Source organism: Octodon degus, unplaced genomic scaffold (genome assembly GCF_000260255.1).
Source record: "Octodon degus isolate 3935 unplaced genomic scaffold, OctDeg1.0 scaffold00007, whole genome shotgun sequence".
NCBI classification, from domain to species: Eukaryota; Metazoa; Chordata; class Mammalia; order Rodentia; family Octodontidae; genus Octodon; species Octodon degus.
In genome coordinates, this window is record NW_004524583.1 from 656,310 (window position 1) to 665,862 (window position 9,553).

Consider the following 9,553-nt stretch of genomic DNA (forward strand, 5'->3'; position numbering starts at 1 on the left):
GCCCTGGGACAGGGCTGGCATGGCATGTGGTGCCTGGGATTGAACCTCGGTTCCTGTGCTTGCCTAAGCTTGATTAAGTAGATGCTTTAGACTGCTGAGCTATCTCACCAGCCCTTGTTTTTTCTCCTTAATGGAGATGAGGTGGGGAAGTAGGAGACTCTGTGACTGTGATCAAGAGGGCATGGTAGGACTTGCACAAAGTTCGGGGGTGATGGACCAAGTAGAGAGTAGAGAATTTGCCTGTAGAGAATCTATTCTCCTTTTTTTTCAACACTTTGTTAATCTTTGCCATGTGATTTATATAATTTTGTGTCTTTGAATCAGTTTCTAATTCAAAGTTTCTTTTTCTGTTCATTGAAACTTGAATCAGATAACAGACAAAGTGCTTCTTTCAGTATATGAACAAAAAATGTATTTTGAGAAATTTCTTTTAAAAAGTAACCACATGAGAGCTAAATTTCAACAGAAAGTTGTCCTTTATTGATATCAATGGCATCATTATTAATTTAGTTTTCTATAAGTGTTTTGTCATATTTTTCCGGGGAAGAAATTCCATGAACTAAGTGAAGGAAATACATAATCAGAATAATTATACAAAGATGGCACAATATGTCTTTCATACAAAAATCAGGCTTTGTTATAAGACCCAAAGGGAAATTTTAAAGTACTTCCCTAACACGGTGAAAATACAATTCAGTAAGACAGAAAGCAAGAGTCAGAGGTAGTAGGAGAGGAAGAGAAGATGTAATCTTAGACTAAGCATGTGTATTGTCTAGACATTTGAATCTAAAGTCAGCCCTTGGTGTGAGAACAGCCTGTGTTCTAAATGTCCACTTGTGTACTTTAGTTCTTAGAATGATATCAGTTAGGTTAGTAATGTCATCAACCACACATATTAACCTATTTAACATTCAGTATTCCTGAAATTTTGCAACAGCAGTACATCATCAGCTAGTGTGACTATGGTAGTGAATTAAAATGCAGTCAATATGTTGGATTCCAAGAGTGCATCTCTGACTTCAGGAGAGGTGGTTGTGCAGGGAGGTAATGGCACTGGTGCTGGAGTGCAGGCACTTGACTACCACACTGGTCATAGGATGAAGGCACACGTACTGGTGAAGTCACCAGGAAGTTAGAACATAGTCACAGCTGTGTCAGAAGTACAGAGGCTTGAGTTAGGACATACCCTAGCTCTCTGTGACAATTGACCTGGTCCCTCAAGCATAAATATATTCCTATTATAATGGCCCCCATGTGTGAGGAATAGCAGAGGCAGCCAGTCATAGGCCTCAATTCCAGGATGTGGCTACTGCTGTGGCAGCTGTGGCTCAGGGGTCAGGACGTGCTTAGGGCTGGGTAAGGTGGTGACTGTGGTATGAAACAGGACAGTAACAACTGCTTCAGGTGTGGGGAGATGCTCAGACACATTCCACACTCTGTGCTCCTGGTTCTGGGGGAAGATGTTATTGTCTAATCTCATGAGGTCTCCTGTGGAGCAGCCCACTGGGAGACAGATGTTCCTACCACATGGCTGATGATGCTAGCTTGCACTTACCTTGGTTGCTAACTGTGTTTCGGTACTTTTAGATGTATGAATCTCATTGACAACTTTTACTATGTGGAATTCTCTTCTTACTCCCTGTGTTGCTGCAGCTCTGTCAGGAATGTTTTGATTTATAAATAGCTGTCTCCCAAAAATACAGGGATATTTTATAATGAATTAAGGCTGTTATCTCCTACTGTGCCATCTTGAGGATGAGGTCCCTCCTACAGTTATTAAGCACTAGAACTCATTTGTAAATATGTTTGCTGTACTCCATTCTATCATTTCATTATATTGTTGTATCTGAAATCATTTAAAAGCTAAAAGGACCATGACTGATTATGGTTACTCGTTTCTCTATGGTGTTTGGTAAGCAGTGACTCAGCTTCACTGAGCTTCCTGCTAATTATATGTCACAACAATACAGTAAAGGAAGAAAAAAGAGAGGAGAATGTTTTGATGGCTTGGCAGCCTGTTAGGGAAGCTGGGCTTGTAACAAGGTTCTGAGTGATGTCCAGAAATGTGTATATCAGGGATTTCCTCAAGTGGTTAATTTGCATTCCCAATTATGTAACATTCATAATGATAAGATTAATTGAATCAGAATATGTTACACCAACAACCTGAGATTGTGCTGTAATATAACTTGTGATGCAGGAAAAATAAAAAGGTTAGCCTAAGGACCCGTGGTGATAATTTGAATATGATTAATCCCCTACAGAATTCATTTTGAGATTTGATTTATCATTGTGGCAATGTTGAGAGATGGGACCTTTAGAAATGTTAAAATATAATAAAGTCTTTCTCCTGCAACTAGAGTGTGGATTATTTGCTATTGGTGGAGCAGCTATAAAGAAAGGCTGCCTACCCATTAGTTTTCCTCCAGAAGTTGAAGCTGTGCTATACTGGACTGCATAGCCTCCCAAACTGTGAGGTAAAACAAACTTTTCCTATAAACTACCATGTCTCAGGTATTTTGTTATAACATCAGAAAATGATTAAGACATTTACCTGTGAGTATTGCATGCCTCTTTATTTCACATCCAATCAATAATATTGAAATAATAAAATTTTGGCTGAAGGTGTAGAACAACATGGAGATTTCCTCCCAAAATATACAAAATTCAGTACTCAAAGTGTGATTGATAGAATAGCCACGTTGATGCCATTCAAGGGTTGTTAGTAATGTAAAATCACAGGGCCCACTGAAAATTCAAATAAATCCTGAATTGTGAGTTCTCCAGATGATTAATACAGAATTTGAAAAACCTTTATTAGAATAATTAAAGGACAACATTTCTAAATAATTTCCTTTCTGTCTTTGCTTTTGAATCTGTATAATAGAAATGTTGTTATGAGCTCTATAATTAAGAACTTTTATGTATACAAAGTAACTAGATCCAGTAGTAGACTTCCTTGTTTGATTTCCTTGGAAATCAAAAGCATTGCATGCTGAAAGAATAGAGTTTCCTAATCACGTTTCCATGTTACCAGAGTTAAATAATCTTTTGTTGCTAATGTCCTTGCTGTTAGTAGAAAAATAATGCCATGTCTTTGTGATTACTGATACTTTTTTGTACCATTTCTTGAGTTTCTATAATGGATGCAAAGTTCATACATTCATTTATTTGTCAAACATTTGTCAAACACCTAGAATGCATTGGTCTGTGTGTTGTTAGGGATTCAGCGAGTGAAAAACATAGCTGTGTCCATACTCTAGGCATCATTTATCACATGGAAACCATACACAGATGAGTAAATGATGCCTCTATTTACTAGTTTTAAAGTGTCAAATTTACAGCACATTTAAACCACTCAATAGACATAGTGAGAGACCTGCAGTTTAATACAATTTTTTATGTGAGTTATTAATATTTTAATAATATTCTTCCTTGTCTAATAGTTTCTTTACTTTTCATAATATTTGAAATAGATGACTTATAAGTAAGAATAAGGCCACGGAAGATGACTTACAATGATAGATTTCTCTGTGTGAATCTCAGCATCAGCCTTTTTGGCTCCTGTTAGTCATTCTCTTGTCAATCCATTCAACCAGAAATCCAGAATTTCTCTTTGATGCTAAATTGAAGAAAAATATAAAACGATATTTTCTTATGTCTGATATTATTTCAAGTAGTCAGATGGGGAAGAGACACTATCAGCAGTGAGAGAATGGGGTAGAGTCCTGGGTGAGCCACGAATGAACTGCAAGATACTAAGTCAGTTAGCCACATTTCTGATCTCAATTTCCTAATATGTAAAATGGAATAAATGTAATAGAATTCACTACAATGGTTTGATACAAAGAGCATTAGTCATGTAAGAAAGAATAATTTTCATCCTCAGTCTTGCATCATTTCAAACATAATACTCATTCCATGTTCTTGCAATGAAATAAGGAAATGAGCTGCAGGGCATGGAATTCTAAACAATAGAGCAGTTTACCATAAACCACACTCCCTGAGTTGATGCTCAATGACCTCTTTAAAACCTAGATTTATTTTGTTCCAATTCTAACTGGAATTTATAGTAGACTTTCTTTTATCTTTTGAAAATATTTATTAATCTAAATTTATCATCAGTGAACCTTAACAGGTATCTGTCATTTTAAGCCCAAATTGAAGCTTGTGAGACAGAAAAGATTAATTTCCTTTTATCTCTATTGGGTGCCTTTTGCAATAATTTTCTATGGTAGTTCTCCTTAACCCATAGGAGCTATTCCATATTCTGCAGGAGATGCCTTGAAATGCTGGTTAGTATCAAGTACTATATGTACTATAATGTGGTTTTTTCATATAAAAACATACCAATGATGGAGTTCAATTTATAAACTGGAGTAAAGAGAGATTAACAATGATATCTAGTAATAGGACAATTTCAACAGTATATTGTCATAAATGTAAAGCAAATGTAGTATTTTCCTCTCAAAACATCACACTGCACTACAGATGTAAGGTCTGCTACTATCTTGCAGCTGGGTGAGCAACTGAAGTAAAGGAAAGCAAAAGTCTGCTATGGAGTGACTACTAGCACATTAGCATGTTAGCCAGATGAGTGAGTGGTTGGTCAAAACAAAGGATAATACATAAAAGGAAGTGTTCTTTCTTGAGTAAGCAAAATAAAACTTCTTTATTTGCTGATTTTTGTTAACTAGAAGTTTCATTCTATAGAGAGCAATACCTTGGCTCATGAATGCTTCTGCTTGAGAATGACTAAGCTTGCAAACAGAAGCATCTGGTAAAATTTTGCTTGCATTTGTGAACTCTGAATGATGTGACAAACACAACTGTGGTCATCTTCCTCACATGAACACGAATGTAGCCATCTTCCCCACAATCATGGAACACAGTTCATGAACCGAGGTGCCACTGTATTGGAATGCAACTGGGCACAGCCCTACCTTCTCTTTTGTAGCTCTTGAGAAGGAAGCATTTGGTCCTGCTCACACACTGTGTCCCTAAAGCAGCTAGGAACCTCATTCTGCACACCTGTGAGCACTAGACAATAATTGGTACTTTTCTGACCAACGCCACTACTACAGTTTGACTCCTGCTCAGCCCTTAGACACTGATAAGTGCCCCACTCTCACTGGCCCGAGTACTCCACGTACCCCACCCAGGTCTCAAAGAGAAGCTTAGACTCAGACACTGAAAGGCATCTCATCTCCACTGCCATGTGAGCTGCATTTTGATTTCCATGGCTAAGCAGAATATCTTCATCCTGAAATGACCCATAGAAACTAGAAAAAACCTTGTATTTGTAGCTATTCACACAAAGACCTGATCTACTACTTAACCCATCTCATGTAAAAGAGCTACTCTTCACTGAATGGGAGAAATGTCACAAACCCCTAGAGACGAGGTCACCCAGTCACCTGCAGGTGTTATCTATGTTGTTTATAGCTGAAACTACATGATGACTACACTACTGTATGCAACTAGAACCAAAACCAATGTGGTCAACCAACTGAAAGCCTAAAAGACATTGCCAGGAAAATGGTTTTCACCATGAAAACTACCCTATCAAATTGTGGGAAGAATTTATCCACTAGATGTGAAAATATCAATGTAGGGACATAAGAAACAGGAAAAATCAAAATAACATGATGCTTCCAAAGGAACACAATGACTGTTAGCAATAGAGCAAAAAAAGAAAATTGCTTGGAAAATTTTCACAATAATTATTTTAAGAAAACTCAGTGAAATATAAGAGAACACAGACATACAACTAAATAAAACATCCAGATCTAGGAAATTTGAGGCACATCAACTAGATTTGATAAAAATTTTTTTGAGGGATATAATTGTCAAACTCCAAATTCCAAGACAAAGATAAAATTCTAAAAATATGAGGAAAAATATCAAATCATGGATAAGGGAGCCCCCATTAACCTAACAGATTCTCACTAAAGGTCTTATAGGCCAGGTGAGAATGTGTCATATATTCAAAGTCCTAAAATAAAAACAAAATTTTCCACCAAGAATACTACATCCAGCAAAGCTTTCTTTCAGAAAGAAAGGTGAAATAATTTTTCCTAAACCAGCAAAAACAGAGAATCTATCACCACCAGACCAATCCTCAAAAAAAGAGAAAAGAAGAATCTTAAGGGAGTCCTACATCTAAAGCCAAAGACTGGTAGGTAACACATAGAAGTATTAAACTCACCAGTAGAGTTGAGATCAAGAGGAGTAAAAGTTTATTAATATAGAAAACAATCAAACCACTAAGAGGGACAATATACAAAGGAACAAAGTTTGTACGAAATAATCAAAACAAAATTAAGAAAGTGAAAAGAATAAATTTTCATATAACAATAAAAACTTTGAGTGTAAGAGCTAGCCAAATAGCTCAGTGGATTAAAGCTCCTGCAAGCAGGCACAGGGTCTGGGTGTTCTATCCCCAGGCTTGCTGTGCTGGCTCTGCCCCTGGGGCACATGAGATGGCAAGTGAGACTGGGTGTGGTGGTGCACACTGGTAATCCCAGCTCTTTGGAGGCTGTAAACAGGAGGATAACTATGAGTCTGATCTAATAGTGAAACCCTGAACATCCTGTAGACCATTCCCCCCAAAAAACCCCTTTGATTATGAAATACTTGATTTCCACAAGTATTAGACTTAGATAAGCTGAGTGCTACATTATGCCACTATAAGAACCTCATTTTGCCAGTAAAGACACACACATAGATTGAAAGTGAATAATGTCTAAAGAATAAAAGAGCAAAATGGAGTATATATATTTTTTATCAAATACAGTGTACTTTACAGTTAAACTTACAAAAATAGGACAATTTTATTTTATAATGACAAGATCAATTCAAGAAAAATAGAAATGGCAATTACAAATACATATGTATGCAGTGTCAGGGTATCCAGTTATATAAAGCAAGTATTACAAGATCTAACTGGAAAAGTATATACCAATAAAAAAAATAGGTAAGGACTTTAACACCCCACTTTCATCAATGGATAGATAATTTAGACCAAAAGGAAAAAAATCAACAAAGATACATTGGTGTTTAATGATACGTATATATCCAAACAGAAATCATAAAATGTGTCATGCAAAAGCTATGAGATACATATGCTTTATATCAGCATATGGAATATTTTTTGAAATAGACTGTACATTGAGCCAAAAAACAAGTCTCAATGAATAAAAAAATTATGTATCTTCTCTGACCACAATAGAATACTAGTAGAAATAAACAAGAGAAACTTTAGAAATTATATAAAGATGGAAATTCATATTTTCTTAAATGACCAATGGGTTAATAAAAACATCAAAACGGAAATTAAAAAATTGAAACAAACTAAACAAGAAACACAATATACAAACTCCTACAGGATACAACAAAAATAGTAATAAATGGAAGTAATAAATGAATGATTACAGCAATAAGTCTCAACATCAAAAAGTTAAAGGATTTCAAATGAAAGACTTCATTATGCCATTCAGTGAAATAGAAAAGTAATAAATCACCAAAGTTAGTCTGAGAAAAGAAGTGACATAATTCACAGTGGAAATAACTAAGAGTAAAGAATCAATGAAATGAACTTTTCTAAAAAGATAATAAATTTTAAAATATTTATCTAGATTACTACCCCAAAGTAAGAATCTCAAATAAATGAAATCAGAGATAAAAATAAACATGACAATTGATATCCCTTAAATACAAAAAATTATTAGACTTTTACAAATACCTATATATCATGAAGGTGGAAAATCTACATCAAATGGATAAATTTCTGGACACTGTAAACCCATTAAAATTCAATCATCAAGACATACAAAACCATACTACACCAATAGCATATAATAAGACTGAATCGGTAAAAAAAATTTCCCAGCAGAAAAATGTCTAGGACTAGACAGGTTCATGCTGCATTTATTAAACTTTTAAAGAAGAGCTAGTAATTCTCAAATTACTCCAAAAAGTTGAAGAAAATAAACTTTCTCAAACTCATATTTAATCCAGTCTCACCCTAATATCAAAATAGTCAAAGACAATAAAAAGAAGAAAAGAAAGAAATATAGACCAATATCCCGCATGAATGGACAAGAAAAAATTCAACAAAATACTAGCAAACTAAAACTTATATAGCACAAGACTTTTACCATGACAAATCACAAGTCACTGATTTTTTAAAAATGGAAAATATCAAACATCAAAAAGAAAAGGTATCTTATATTGACATATTTGAAAAGTTGATATTAAAATGTCCATATAAAACAAAGTACTTTTATACAATTTCAAGTAAAATACAATGGCTTTCTGCCTTTAAAAAAATTCTAAACTTCACATGGGATTACAGAAGAACCATAATAATAAAACCATAATAATAAGAGGAATCTTAAGTAAAAGAATAAAGCTGGAGTCATACCTGATCTTAAAACATACCACAGAACTATAGTAACCAAAACAACATGATACTGGAATAAAAGTCAGCACATTTATGAAAAGAACAGAATAGAGAACCCAGAAATAAATCTACACATCTATAGGTAACTAGTCTCTGATGATGTTGCTAAAAGCATATACAGGAAGAAAGAACAATTACTTCAATATGAGGCCCTGGGATATCGATATACAGATTAATGATATCCTTATCTAGTCCTCTTTATAAATATAAATCCAGAAGGGGCCAAAGACCTTAATGCAACACCACAAATCATGAAACCCCAAAGCAAATATAGAGGAGACACTGAGACATTGCTATAGGCAATGAAAAACACAGGTAACAAAAACAAAAATAAATGTTTGGTTATATATAACTAAGAAGTTCTTAAAAGCAAAAGAAATAGGAATGAAGAGATAACTTACAGAATGCGATAAAATATTTCTTAACAATCAATTTGACATCACATTAGTGTCCAGAAAATAAGTCACCCAAAAATCTCAATAGAAAAAAACCCTAAATAATTCAATTTGAAAATTTTGAAATGATCTGAATAAGCATTTATTTCAAGAAAGTACAAACATCTGATAGATATATAAAAATGCTCCATATTACTAATCAAAGAGAAAGTATAAGCTAAACATGAAAATGAGATGTTATTGGCTACTTTTTTGTTATTTCAACAACTATTTATGATAAACCAACTTGTGAGGAGGAAAGATTCATTTGGATTTAATTCCAGAGGTTCCACTCCATGATAGCTTGGACCATTGCTTTTGGACCTGTGATAAAGTGGGACAACCCTAGTGGGACTATGTGAAAAAGGAAACTGCTTACCACACTGAGGCAAGAAAACTGAAAGAGGGAAGATAGGAGGCCTCAGTGCTCCCTGCAAGGATGTGGCCCTAGCGTCCTAACTTCCTACCACTAGACCCACCTCTTAAATATTCTGCATCCCTCCCTACCCAATAGTGCCACTGGCTTCAGTGATCATGCCTCTAACATGTTGACTTTGGAAAGACATTTAAAATCCAAGCTCTATTACATATCATATTCCAGTCAGAATGTCTATTATTATTATTATTATTATTATTAGAAGAAGAAGAAGAAGAA